The sequence below is a fragment of the Rhinoderma darwinii genome, chromosome 6 (assembly GCF_050947455.1).
Source record: "Rhinoderma darwinii isolate aRhiDar2 chromosome 6, aRhiDar2.hap1, whole genome shotgun sequence".
Taxonomy (NCBI): domain Eukaryota; kingdom Metazoa; phylum Chordata; class Amphibia; order Anura; family Rhinodermatidae; genus Rhinoderma; species Rhinoderma darwinii.
In genome coordinates, this window is record NC_134692.1 from 112,735,957 (window position 1) to 112,751,110 (window position 15,154).

Below are 15,154 nucleotides of genomic sequence, written 5' to 3' on the forward strand. Positions count from 1 at the left end.
AGGGTATGAAAATCAGGAGCTGTTTTCCCTTTGTTTAGTAAGCGTGTGAACATACCCTTAGCCTTTTGGTGTGTCCTATAGCTTCTGCCAGCTGCATTTCAACAATCACACCCAAAATGGCAGCCGGACACTGCTTAGCAATTTGAAGACATCTTTTCCTGGCTTGTAGGAGGGGGGGTGAGATTCCCTCCCACATTTACGGCAGCTGTGAGTCAGGTTGCTTTGCCTTATTCACCTTGCTGTAATTCTGCAAAGTGCTCCCTCTGGTGGCCAACATAGGAAAACATGTCAAATTATTATTTCGTTTTTAATACGTTCCACCATGTGGAAGAAAAAAATAAATAGAGCAAAAAACTTAAAAAATATAATAAAAATAAGTAAAAAATGGTTTAATTCGCGACACATTCCCTTTAAGGGAAGTTTTTCTTTAAGCTTCTTATGACTTCTTACATCACATACATAAAAAATGGCCATGACGAGTGTAGCCATCTTATGTGCACACTATTATTCTCACATGTATTAGGGCTTGTCCACACGTAACGGAATTGCTGCAAAAATTTCTGCAGCAGTTCCGTTGAAAGAAGCAAACTTTCCGCACAAATGCACCATTTCCTGCGGTTTTGACTGCAGAAAATGTTGCGTATTTTGCTGCGTTTTTCTCAATGTTGGCAGATGGTGACATCTCTGAAAAACGCAGCAATTCAGTCCACATTCCGCAGCAGGAATTGACATGCTGCGGTCCAAAAAATACGCACCGCAGGTGAATTTCTGCTCTGAATATTTAGGCAGCTTGTGGATGAGATTTGTTAAATTTCCTCCACTTTACTGCTACTATATTCTGCTGCGACAAGCCCTTACATTGCAGTTTAGATAATAAAATCAGATTTAGGCCCCATGCACACAACCGTATTTTTCATCCGTACTTACAGCCCCATTCATTTCTATGGGCTACGAACACCATTCCGTATTTTTACGGATGGGAGTCCGTTCCATAGAAATGATCTGTAAAATATAGAACATGTGCACCCGTAGCCGTCCGTAATTCCCGAAGTGTTGCTAGGAGATGCCAGGTTCACAGATGTGCACATGATTTGGGGTTTTCTACTTCTTTTTGTGGATCCGTATATACGGATGTATTGCGGATGCACTACGGACCGTATTTGCGGATACCATTCCGTATATACGGATAAGTTGCGGATGACTACGGATCCGTATGTACGGATGGATGAAAATACTGTCGTGTGCATGAAGCCTTAATGCTGGTTTTCATGGGCAAAGAGGACTTGATTTTACTGAGGTACTTTTGATACATAAGGTTGACCGAAAGAGGTTGTTATGCTCCTGCATAGACCCACCTTCTAGGGACATTGATAGTTATATTTTATACTGTAGAACCTTTTAGAGTTTTTTGCATTCATCCTTAGGCTGGATTCACACGACCATGTTACGTCCGTAATGGACGGAACGTATTTCGGCCGCTAATCCCGGACCGAACACAGTGCAGTGAGCCGGGCTCCTAGCATCATAGTTACGTACGATGCTAGGAGTCCCTGCCTCGCTGCAGGACAACTGTCCCGTACTGTAATCATGTTTTCAGTACGGGACAGTAGTTCCACGGAGAGGCATGGACTCCTAGCGTCGTACATAACTATGATGCTAGGAGCCCGGCTCCCTGCACTGTGTTCGGTCCGGGACTTCCGGACAAAATACGTTCCGTCCATTACGGACGTAACATGCTCGTGTGAATCCAGCCTTACCCTTCTTAGTTTTATCATATTACCCTGTGTCTCCTGTATTAAGTAGGTGGGTTAATTACAAATATGATTTTTATTCATCGCTTATTAATTATACAGATATTTGCATTTTTCTCTTTTGCTGTGGTGGCCATTTTTGAGAAGCTCATTCATCCAAACTTTGTATATTGCTTTAACTTCTGATTCACCAATATATGACAATTTTTAACAACTTAATGACCAGGCCTGAAAAGGACTTAATGATTAGTTCATTTTTTTTGTTTTTGCCTCCCTGCATTTCACCATCCATACCTTTTTTATTTTTTCATTGACATGGCTGTTTAAGTCCATGTTTTATGCGGGGCAAATTTCATTTTTTTCTGCACTGATTGGGGGTAGAAAAAATTTACAGTGTAAGGCCCCATTCATTTCAATGGGCCCATGCACATGACCGGAGTTTCCATGGTCCATGCATTGCCCAGGAGCCTGGACCGCAAAAAGAACGGACATGTCTTATTAGGCCGCATCTTGCGGTCCAGGCTCATAGAAATTAATGCACGCGGCCATGTGCATGGCCCGTGATTTGCGGGCGGCTCGCGAGTGACACTCCGCGGCCGTCCGATCCGCAAATCACGACCGTGCACACTACTACGGTCGTGTGCTTGAGGCCTAAGTTATATAATTTATGCGGCGTGAATATAGGAAAAAGCTATGTTTGGCATCGCTTTAATTATTTTTTATCCCGTTCACATTTAACGCTAAATAAACTGTTAAATTAATTCTTCAGTTTATTAGGCTCGTGTAAATACCTAATATGTGTAGGTTTTTATGTAATGTATGGACAATAAAATGTAGGCATACTGAACAGACAGCCCTGGGGTCCTTTCTAGGTCACCAGGGCTGACTGCAGATGGTTCTCCCAGTCTCCGATCATGTCAACGGGTTTCCGGTGACGCGATCGAAGAGGGAAGTACCCTATGATGGGACCGCGGAAATCTAAGGGTTAAACAGCTGGGGTCGGAGTTCTCCCTGTATACAGCAGGCTGCTCTAAGTTCAGGAGCTCTTCTTTACAGCTCCTACGTAGAGGATGAGCGCTCACTGAAGCGCTCAGAGGCCTCTTCTGCAGCAACGCCAAAAGACTTTGCTGTAGATTGGGGACCTGCACCGCCCGCCATTAAAAAAAACCGGCCGGTCGCTAAGGGTTTACATTTCCAGGGGAAATGCTAAACTTACATAATAGCATATGGCAGGATAAAACAAAAGTGGCGTAACCAGATAGAGAATATGTGAAACTCGTAAATACCGAGGTCACTACCCCCTGCAGTAAAGGTTAAATATTCCCTATATATAATAACATCTTTTACACCATGGTAATGTATATTCTAGAGGAGACTAAGTTACCCTCTGTTTGCCATATAAGGGTATGTTCACACACACTAATTACAGACGTAATTCGGGCGTTTTTGCCCCGAATTACGTCCGAAAAATGCGCCTCGATAGCGTTGACAAACATCTGCCCATTGAAAGCAATGTGCTGACGATTGTCTGTTCACACGAGGCGTATATTTACGCGCCGCTGTCAAATGACGGCGCGTAAATGGACGCCCGCGTCAAAGAAGTGACCTGTCACTTCTTGGGGCGTAATTGGAGCCGTATATTCATTGACTCCAATGAAAAGCAGCGCCAATTACGTCCGTAATGGACGCGGCGTTCAAGCACCTGCACATGCCGTTACGGCTGAAATTACGGGGATGTTTTCTCCTGAAAACATCCCCGTAATTTCAGCCGTTACGGACGCTGTCGTGTGAACATACCCTTAACAGCTCCAATTACGCCCAAAGAAGTGACAGGTCACTTCTTTGACGCGGGCGTCTATTTACGCGCCGTCATTTGACAGCGGCGCGTAAATATACGCCTCGTGTGAACAGACAAACGTCAGCCCATTGCTTTCAATGGGCAGATGTTTGTCAACGCTATCGAGGCGCATTTTTCGGACGTAATTCGGGGCAAAAACGCCCGAATTACGTCCATAATTAGTGTGTGTGAACATACCCTAAGGCTGGATTCACACGACCATGTTACGTCCGTAATGGACGGAACGTATTTCGGCCGGAAGTCCCGGACCGAACACAGTGCAGGGAGCCGGGCTCCTAGCATCATAGTTATGTACGATGCTAGGAGTCCCTGCCTCGCTGCAGGACAACTGTCCCGTACTGAAAACATGATTACAGTACGGGACAGTTGTCCTGCAGCGAGGCAGGGACTCCTAGCATCGTACATAACTATGATGCTAGGAGCCCGGCTCCCTGCAGTATGTTCGGTCCGGGATTAGCGGCCGAAATACGTTCCGTCCATTACGGACGTAACATGGTCGTGTGTATCCAGCCTAATAGTAAGAACATCTATGACCCCTACAGAATAGAAAGATGAACATGGAATTTGTGAACACTGTATTATCGATAAAAACGATGGAAGTTGGAATTCTATGACATAGTTAACAGTGCAGTGTTCTGCAAATATGGAATGTGCTACCGGTGCGTTTACTTATCAGATGTAAAGTACTCAGTAAACTAAAACAAACTAGATCCAAAGCTACAGTACAAATCATTGATCATATCTCTGAATTGTGTCAGCACTTCCAAAAAAAGTAACATGCGAGCATTTTGCCATTCAATGTTGTACCAGACATACGGCTTCTTTCACATCTGCGTCAGGACTCCGTTCATGCGCTCCGTTGGAGGTTTCCGTCAGAAAGGAACCCTGACTGAAACAAACGGAAACCATAGGTTTCCGTTTGCATCCTCATCGATTTCAATGGCGACGGATCCGGTGCAAATGGTTTTCATTTGTCTCAGTAGTGCAAGGCTTCTGTCATTTTGATGGAATCAATACCGTAGTCGACTACGGAAGCTCCGATGGAACGCCTGAACCGGGCCCCGACGCAGATAAGCCTAAGTATAGTAAAAGGTGTTTTGGGTAGGTTTGATTTCTGAGGTCGGATGGACGACAGGAAATAGTAATTTCCTGTTATTATTATTAGGGTGAAAGTATTGATTTATATTTATTTGCAATTTTTTCTACTGAAAGTAGATTGATTGGCTTGATTGGTCCACGGTGTTTGGCCAAGACCTTGCAAAAGATGAAGCCTCACTTTCCTACAGAGCCCTCTCTCCATAACTATAGCATTATATGAACAAAATATGACTATTATTATTATGTATTTTTTTTGCACAAGTGATCATTACTGCATCACACAGGGTGAATGGTGGCCACAAAACTGACTGTCCAAAAACTGTGCAGCTACATTTCAATGCCTTTAATTGAATATTACACCGTATGTGAAAAAATGGATTGCTATATTTAATTGAAAGCTCCACATAAAATGTTGAGTAACTATGTAAATACTTTGCGGTAGTAATGCGATTTTGAGTTACACTATATTTTTTATTTTCCATTTATATCTCTGTGGGACCTCTGATGAAAGTTAGGCCATATTCACATTTCCAGTTGTGTTGAGGCATAAAAACAATGCGGAAAAACTATATATTCATAGATGCAGTCTTAAAGTAGTTTTGCCACAATCGGCAGCCCCTTTTTTATTTTTTTTAAAAGGCAAGAAAATTTGCGTTTTTCAAAATTCTCATTTATATACAAGTAACATCTGGCCACTGTAGTTTTACCACTACAAAGCATACAAATATTCTCCCTTTTTTTTATATATATATATAATATAAGCCCTTGAGGGTTTCTCTTTTGTCTTGTAATAACAAATTCTACTTCTGGGAAATCTGGGTGAAAACTAGTATTGTCACTATTAGGGCTTGTCCACATGTAACGGAATTGCTGCAGAAACTAGCAGGAAACTGTGGAAAAACTGCAGCATTTCCTGCGTTTTTGACTGCAGAAAATGGTGTGTATTTTGCTGCATTTTTCTCAATGTTGGGAGAAGGTGACATCTCCTCTAAAAAACGCAGCAATTCAGTCGACTTTCCGCAGCAGGAATTGGCATGCTGCGGTCTGAAAAATACGCACCGCAGGCCAATTTCTGGTCTGGTTTGTTAAATCTCACCCACTTTGCTGCTACTGTATTCTGCTGCATATTTTCCGTCTGCAATTCCAGATGGAAAATACGCAGCAATTCCGCTATGTGGGGACAACTATTTACAGGGGTATTGCCCAGATTTCCTAGATTACTAAATGGCAAATCTATCTAGTCATGGAGTAATACATCCCTCACTCCGATATTGTTGCATATTTTCACAGATTTGCCATTCAAGACCTGGGTACCAATTCCTGCGGGAGACCTAATATCACCATATTGGTTGTGACCCAGCAAACAGATATAACTAAAGGTCCTTTTACACAGACCAAACATTGGTCAAACAAGGTTTTATATGAACGCTCATTCCCGATCATTGCCATGTGTAAACAGGTCAATGATCAGCCAATGAACGAGCAAACACTCGTTTATCGGCTGATCATATCGTTTATGCAGCATGAAATAATATCGTTGGCGGCAGCACATCTCTCTTTGTAATCAGGTAGATTTGCTGCCGACATGATAGTAATGTATGGGGACGAGCGATTGTAGTGTCTTTCGCTCGCCCCCATGCATTTCTCCTTGTGAAAACGATCGCCGATCAACAAGTTATTTTGTTGATCGGTGCTTGTTTACACGCCCCATGTCGGGTCGTGTAAGAGGACCCTAAGAAACAGTTGAATATATTTTTTAGCAAATTCATAGATTCCTTTTTCTATGTTATTACTTAGCTATATAGGTGCCTAACATAAAGCAGAATATTATGAAAGTTCACGGTTCCCTTTGCTTTACAAGTTGTATGCAAACAAATAGGACAATCCATTCACACCAAATGTGCTTTTGCTGCCCTCCCTTGTTCATTCTTGTTGTGACAGTATGGATTCAGATGAGAGCTGCGTGCTTCTCTCCGCTTCATATGTGGAGCTTTCTGGAAAAATATAATTAAAGTGTAGCTAAACGTTTGACAAACTTCTGACATGTCATAGTGACATGTCAGAAGTTTGGATTGGTGGGGGTCCGAGCACTGACACCCCCACCAATCGCTAGAACGAAGCAGCTGAAGCGCTCGTGTGAGCGTTCAGCCGCTTCGTGTCTGTTCAGCTTCTTCCGGAAAGCCGATGTATCGGTGTACGGGCTCATAGCCGATACTTTTATTTCCGGAAAAAGCCGAACAGACACAAAGCGGCTGAGCGCTCACACAAGCGCTTCAGCTGCTTCATTCTAGCGATTGATGGGGGTCTCAGTGCTCGGACCGCCACCAATCCAAATTACTATGACATGTCAGACGTTTGTCAAACGTTTAGCTACACTTTAAATATACAAATAGCCAACTATTATTTTATCTATCTAACCTATATGTAAAAAATTTGAAAAGATAAGACTAATATAAGATTTTTTGTTTGTTCTGTTTATTTATTTAATTTTTATTTAAATAAAGACATTTTAAATGTAGGGTAATATTGTCCATTCATTTGTACTGTATTTTTATTTTGTGTAGCATTTTTGACACAAACGATCAGTACCGCACCTGCCATGAGGCGAGTTGAGCCGACAGCCTCAGGCGGCGACACCTAGTCGAAAATGGGTGGCGATATCAGTGGCGTAACTACCGCGGTAGCAGCCGTAGCGTTTGCTACGGGGCGCGTGGCTTAACCCCCATATGCCCGATGGCGCCGCTAGCTAGCGACGCTACTACGGGGCCCGCACCGCCGGGCCTCTAACATTTATGGGCCGGGCGACACGGGACCCCCCCATTCCCGGGGGCGTCGCTAGCACCGGAGGGGGCCCCGGTGCCAGCGACAGCCACCCCATCTTGCAGTAATTGTACCTGCGTCTATAGCACGCAAGTACAAATACATGAATTAGTGCTGAATGGCCGGACATGTCAGAAGTTTGTCGAACGTTTAGCTACACTTTAAGCTTTTTTTCAATAAAATAGCTAAAGTGGATTGTATGGAAGAGTTATTTCAATAAAACTTTTTTTTTTATGTCTCTGTTTTTGAATACTTCATTACCGCCTTAGTAATGGCAGCTGTCTGATTGAGAGCGTCCATTACTAAGAAGGGGCTTAGTGTTAGCCAGTAAAAAGGCTAGCACTAACCCCCTATTATTACCCCACTACCCACCACCACCAGGTGTATCGGGAAGAGCTGGGTACGATCCCGTACCCGACCATCTGAAGTGAAGGGTACTGGGGTGGCCGCAGGCTGGTACTATCAGGCTGGTACTATCAGTCTAGGAAGGGCCAAAAACCATGGCCCTTCCCACCCTGGTGATGCTAGGCTGCTGCTGCTTTATTGTATTTGGCTGGTTATGAAAAATGGAGGGGATCTCACGTAATTTAAAAAAAAAAAAAATTACGTGGGGTTCCCCCTATTTTTCATAACTAGCCAGATCAATAAAGCAGCTGCAGCCTAGCATCACCAGGGTGGGAAAGGCCACATTTTTTGGCCCTTCCCAGCCTGCGGCCTAAACGTCGTTTCAGATGGCCAGGTACTGAATCGTACTCGACTCTTCCCGGTATCCCTGACGGAAGTGGGAACCGGGGTAATAATAGGGGTCAGTGATAGCCTTTTTACTGGCTAATGCTAAGCCCCAGCCTTAGTAATTGAACGCTATCAATCAGACCTCAGCCCTAAGGCCATAAAAAAGTATTAAAAAAAACAGACATAAGAATTTTTTTTTTATTGAAATCAAAACTCCCCCATGAAACCCTCTTTCACAATTTTTTTATTTTTTTTTAAAGTAGATCATTGAAGTAGTCCAATGAATCTACGACGGAACCTACCAAAAAAAAGTTAGTAGTATAAAATTTTAAAAAACTTAATTTGCCACAATAGAAACTCCTGCTCGGCCGTTTGCTCTTGTAGATCGGGAGCACGCTGATAACGTCAACTGCCCGGCACGATGACGTCACTGCATCATGCCGTCCACGCCGGGCCACTGAACTCAGTTAAAAATCATAAGTCAATTAGGTAATAAAAAGGGGCATAGAAGATGTGTTAAACCATTTTCAGTGTTAATGCTGCGTTGTTGATCTATGATACTAAAGTAATACAGTAAGTAGAATTCTTTAAATCTTTTCTATACCTCAAACAGCACTTTAGCAAATAAACAACAAATATTTTCCTTTTTAAAAAAAATTATATATTGCGTGTTTGTTGTGTAAAGCTAGTAATGAGAAAACTCGAAAAGATTGGGGGAGGCGTCTTTTTATAGTTCGCCTCAGGCAGCAGAGAGGCTAGGTTCACCCCTGCTAGTACTGTCTGCCACGACTGGCGCAACCTGCTGCACCTACCTCCATCCGTGCTGAAGCCACAGCCACTGTCTGGACTAGTTCAGGTACCCGTGTGTTTACGAACTACTATAGACTTTGACTAGGCCAGCTGCGGAGCGGCCTAGTGGGTCCACATACCCTGTGATCGTGACACAGTCCTATGTAACACCACTGATAACACAGTGATAACTCTCTGAGTACAGCTAATGTCGTAGATGTTACCTGATGTCCTATGTAACACCGCTGATAACACAGTGATAACTCGCTAAGTACAGATAATGTTGTAGATGATAACTATACCCACAGACACATATAAACACACACACACACACACAGAGGCATATATGTAAGGGCAGCAGAGTATATAAGGGGCAGCAGGGTCTATAAGGGGCAGCAGATTATATAAGGGGCAGAAGAGTATATAAGGAGCAGCAGAGTATATAAGGGGCAGCAGGGTATATAATGGGCAGCAGGGCATATAGGGGGCAGCAGGGTATATAAGTGGAAGCAGGGTATATGGGGGCAGCAGGGTATAAATGGGGCAGCCAGGTATATAAGCGGCAGCAGGGTATATAGGGGCAGCAGGGTCTATAAGGTGCAGCAGGATATATAGGGGCAGCAGGATATATAGGGGGCATCAGGGTATATGGGGCAGCAAGGGATATAAGGGCCAGAGGTAATATATTTAGGGGCAGCAGGATATATAGGGTGCAGCAGGGTATATAGGGGTAGCAGGGTATATAGGAGTCAGCAGCTCATATAGGGGGCAGCAGGGTATATAGGAGCAGCAGGGTATATAAGGGCAGCAGGGTATATAAGGGACAGCAGGATATAAAAGGGCAGCAGGGTATATAGGTGCAGCAAGGTATATAGGAGGCAGCACAGATATCTTCATTTTATCTGTTCTACTTTAATATTGAACACACTTTTACAAAGAGACATAAACACATGCAGAGACACACACACACACACACACACACACACTGTAACATATACACATACAAACACAGAGACACATACTGTATACACACAGACACACATACTGTATGCACACACTTATACACACAGACACACAGATACTTACCATCTCTCCTTGATGACAGGATCACAGGCTTCGTGCAAGATGGGCTGTGGGCGGAGCTTCCTCCTCTTCTCTTACTCTGTGTGTGTAACTAAGAGAAGAGCATAGAGTAGAGGCAGAGCCCAGTGGCGCCCCTACACGCTTGGAGGGGGCAGCGCCCTGTGCGCTCGCACAGCTAGCACACCCCTAAGGCCGGTCCTGTGTATGACGCTGTCCAATAAGCATACAGCTTCTCCTCCTTCCCTGCCCAGCAACACAGTGTGATCTTATAGTATACAGCTTCCATTCCCGATTGTGTATTCAACTGGTGATATCTCCGGTTGTGTCACCGCTTTCATATAACACTGTGATCCTGGTGTCATATAAAAGATTACAATTTCATATGCGACCAGCTGTTCTAGGTGGTCCATAGCCCAAGATACGGCTGTTTGAAATGATCCCCCTTCCCCCCAGCCTCCGTCTCTCACACTGTGTGAAGCAGGTTCATGCTGATAGGACGGCGTCAGAGGCTGTGAGGTAGCTCCACCTCAGGAGAATTGCTGCAGTTACCTCCCACTTGTCTAATAAAGGCTCATTTACATATTTAGAAAAATGCTCATAACTTTGCAAATAATAAAAAAATAAATTAAAAAAACCAACAAATCACACTGTAGTTATCAGCATCATGGCGCCTATTAGACTAGTTAGGAGATAGGGAATTGATAAACTGGGGACAAAGTCTCTCTAAATATGACATCAACATGTAACCAGTGTCTTTTAATTTTTTACGTTTTATATAGGTGATAACAGACAGAAATAGGAAAAAATGTCTTTGCTTTTCGTCCCTTGTAATGTAATGTAGTTAAACCATTTAACCAAAACAAATTTACAACCCTTCCTTGGTACATGGTAAATGGACACAATGCACCTGTAGAAAAATATTTATTGTGGGTAAAAAAGAGCAGATTGGGTAGGCAGATAGGTTACTGTCCTGTGTAAGAGAAACTACACAGGACCGTAAATGCAGAGCAGGAAGCAGCAGTGGGCCCTCCCCCCTCCAGTGGACCCCGGCATTTACCAAACTTTGACAAATTGCGCCGCTGGCCTTGCTCATGCACATGGCAAAGTCGCAGGCACGTACACTGAATGATGGCACATAGAGTGCCTACGAGTACATATTCCTGACCCACAGACAGGGTGGACTCAGAAATTTTATTTGGAAGGGGTTCCTGAGCTGCCTGCTGCTGTCGCCCTCATCAATACCTGGTCGATTCCCAGGTCCTCTCTATCCAACTTGGCGGCCAGCGCTAGGGGTGGAAAAGACACAAATAATGGTCCTGGCACGCACAGTATTAGCCACCTAAGCAGAAAATGTAGGATTGGGGCAGTAGAGGCATCAAACCCCAGATCAAACCCCAAAATAATTTCAGACCTCAGAACAGATCCCCTAAATAAATACGACCCCAGACCAGACCCCCTAAAAAAAAATCAGACTTCAAACCTGGCTCTCTAAATAAATCAGACCCCAGACTAAACTCCCCAAAAAATTCAAACCCCAGAAAAAAAACGCGTCATTTAAGTCCTGGCAAGGTAATTGCATGATGGATTTGTACAACATGTATTCATAATAAAGACATGCGCCTTAGGCTCTGTTCACATCTGCGTTGGAGCAAATTCCCTAGTTTTTGACAGGAAAAATAATGCTGCATGCAGCGCTATTTTTTCCTTCAAAATGACGGACACCTTTGCAGAACCCGACGTACCCCATAATAAGCCAATGGGGTCCATCCGGCACCAAAGGCGTACATTGTGCGACGGATCCGTCACAGCGTTGTGGCTTCCATTACAATGCAGATGTGAACAGATCCTTCTGTACTGCCTTCCTGATCTCTCTGAGGCTGTGTTCACACGCTTTTTTCAAGGGAAAAATGGCCCTTATTTTCAGACGTTTTTTAAGCCACTCGCATTTTTCGCTGCATTTTTTTACGACCATTTTTAGGGCTGTTTTTCTATTGAGTCAATTAAAAACAGCTCAAGAAGTGACATGCAGTTATTTTTACGCGCTGTTTTTTGAAAATGAGGCGTAAAAAACGCCCCGTCGAGAACGCCGTTTTTCCTATTGAAATCAATGGGCAGATGTTTGTAGGCGTTCTGCTTCCAATTTTTCAGCCGTTTTTCAGGACGTTTACGGCCCAAAAAACGACTGAAAATAACCCATGTGACAGAGGCGTAGCTAGGTTCTCCAGCATCCGGAGCAAAGATTCAGTTTGGCGCCCCCCCCCCCACCTCTTTCCCGACATCTCCTTCCCCCTCGCCGTGTTTGTTTTCCCTACCAATCGACGTGTCATTTCTTTTCATGTAACGCGAGCATAAAAATATTTGTACATTTCACAAGCAATATGGTTCTATACACAACACCAGAACCAAGCTCAATACATATATACTACACCAGCACAAATACAGCTCAATTTAGTGCAACCCCTGCCGTATAGGTATGTACGGCGTAAAACTACAGCTCCCAGCATGGCCCGAACAATTATAAGGATATGCTGGGAGATGCTGTTTCACAAAAAATAAATCCTATCATAATCATCTCGCTGCAGATCACACAGTGACTACATTACTGATTAGAGGCAGAATAAACATTTACATTAAGTGACTCACCGGTGACGTCTCAGATTCTAGTTCTTTTTCTCCCTCCGGTCCAGACCTCTATGATGAATTCTCCCGGTCACAGACCATTTCTGCAGTTTGCCGGTCAGATGTCTTCAGCTTCTCACTTTTCCAACATTTCTGCATCTATAACTAAATATAAAGTTATCATTATACCACACACTACGCCCCTAAATATAATAGCGCCATACACTGCACCTCTAATTATAATAGCACCATACACCGTCTCCTACACACACACACACTGTGCCCCCTGTAGATAGTGCCTGCCATAGAGCCCCTGTAGATAGTGCCTGCCATAGAGCCCCTGTAGATAGTGCCTGCCATAGAGCCCCTGTAGATAGTTCCCCCATACAGACCACCCCTGTATAGTGTCCCACAAATAACTCCCCCTATAGTGCTCTACAGATAGCCCACCCCTGTATATAGCCCCCTGTAGATATAGCCCACCCCTGTATATAGAGCTCTACAGATAGCCCAACCATGTATGTAGCCCCCCTGTAGATATAGTCCACCCCTGTATATAGTGCTCCACATATAGTCCACCCCTGTATATAGTGCTCCACAGATAGCCCACCCCTGTATATACTATATACAAGGGTGGGCTATCTGTGGAGCACTATATACAGGGGTGGACTATATGTACAAGGGGGCTATATACAGGGGTGGGCTTTCTGTGGAGAACTATAGGGGGAGCTATTTGTGGGATACTATATACTGGGGTGGGCTATATCTACAGGGGGACTATATACAGGGGTGGGCTATATCTACAGGGGGACTATATCTACAGGGGGACCATATCTACAGGGGGACCATATCTACAGGGGGACCATATCTACAGGGCTGGGCTATACACAGGGCTGCTATATCTACAGGGGTGGGCTATACACAGGGGGGCTATATCTACAGAGGGGGGCTATACACAGGGGGGCTATATCTACAGAGGGGTGCTATATACAGGGGGAATATATCTACAGGGGCGCTATATCTCCAGGCCTGGGCTATATACAGGGCGACTATATCTACAGGGGGGGCTATAAACTGGGGTGGGCTATCTATGGAGCACCATATACAGGGGTGGGCTATATCTACAGGGGGCTATATACTATATAGCCCCCCCTGTAGCTATAGCCCACCCCTGTATATGGTGCTCTATAGACAGCCCACTCCAGTATATAGCCCCCCTGTTGATATAGTCGCCCAGTATATAGCCCAGCCCTGTAGATATAGCCCCCCTGTAGATATATTCCCCCTGTATATAGCCCACCCCTGTATATAGCCCCCCCCTCTGTAGATATAGCCCCCCTGTAGATATAGCCCCCCTCTGTAGATATAGCCCCCCTGTAGATATATTCCCCCTCTGTAGATATAGCCCCCTGTAGATATATTCCCCCTCTGTAGATATAGCCCCCCTGTAGATATATTCCCCCTCTGTAGATATAGCCCCCCTGTAGATATATTCCCCCTTTGTAGATATAGTCCCCCTGTATATAGCCCAGCCCTGTAGATATAGCCCCCCTGTAGATATATTCCCCCTGTATATAGCCCAGCCCTGTAGATATAGCCCCCCTGTAGATATATTTCCCCTGTATATAGCCCACCCCTGTATATAGCCCCCCCTCTGTAGATATAGCCCCCTGTAGATAAAGCCCCCCTCTGTAGATATAGCCCCCCTGTAGATATATTTCCCCTCTGTAGATATAGCCCCCTGTAGATATATTCCCCCTCTGTAGATATAGCCCCCCTGTAGATATATTCCCCCTTTGTAGATATAGTCCCCCTGTATATAGCCCAGCCCTGTAGATATAGCCCCCCTGTAGATATATTCCCCCTGTATATAGCCCAGCCCTGTAGATATAGTTCCCCTGTAGATAGACACCCCCCGTAGACAAAGTCCCCCCGTGTAGACAAAGTCCCCCCTCCCACCGCAGATACAGCCACACTTCTATTACATTTAAAAAAAAAAATAAAAAAAAATTCAAAGTCACCTTATTCCCGCTCCCACGCCGTCCGGCAGCCATGGAGACCTGCTCTCTTCTGCGCAGGTCTCCAGGGGGTTGAACGCAGCGTCTATGAAAGGCGCTGATTGGCTGGGCAGGATGACTTTCCCTGCCAGTCAGTCAGTGCCTTTCATCGATGGAAGCGTCACTGGTACAAAAGGTACCAGTCGCTTCATTCGTGGAAAGGCGCTGAATGGCCGGGCACGGAACGTGCCCGGTCATTCATTGCTTCTAATTGTACCTGTGTCCTTGCGACACAGGTACAATTATAGTGCAGGAGGAGGGGGCGCTGGCGCCCCCCTCTGAACTGCGCCCGGGGCACGTTCCCCGCCTGCCCCCCCCTAGCTACGCCCCTGCATGTGAACATAACC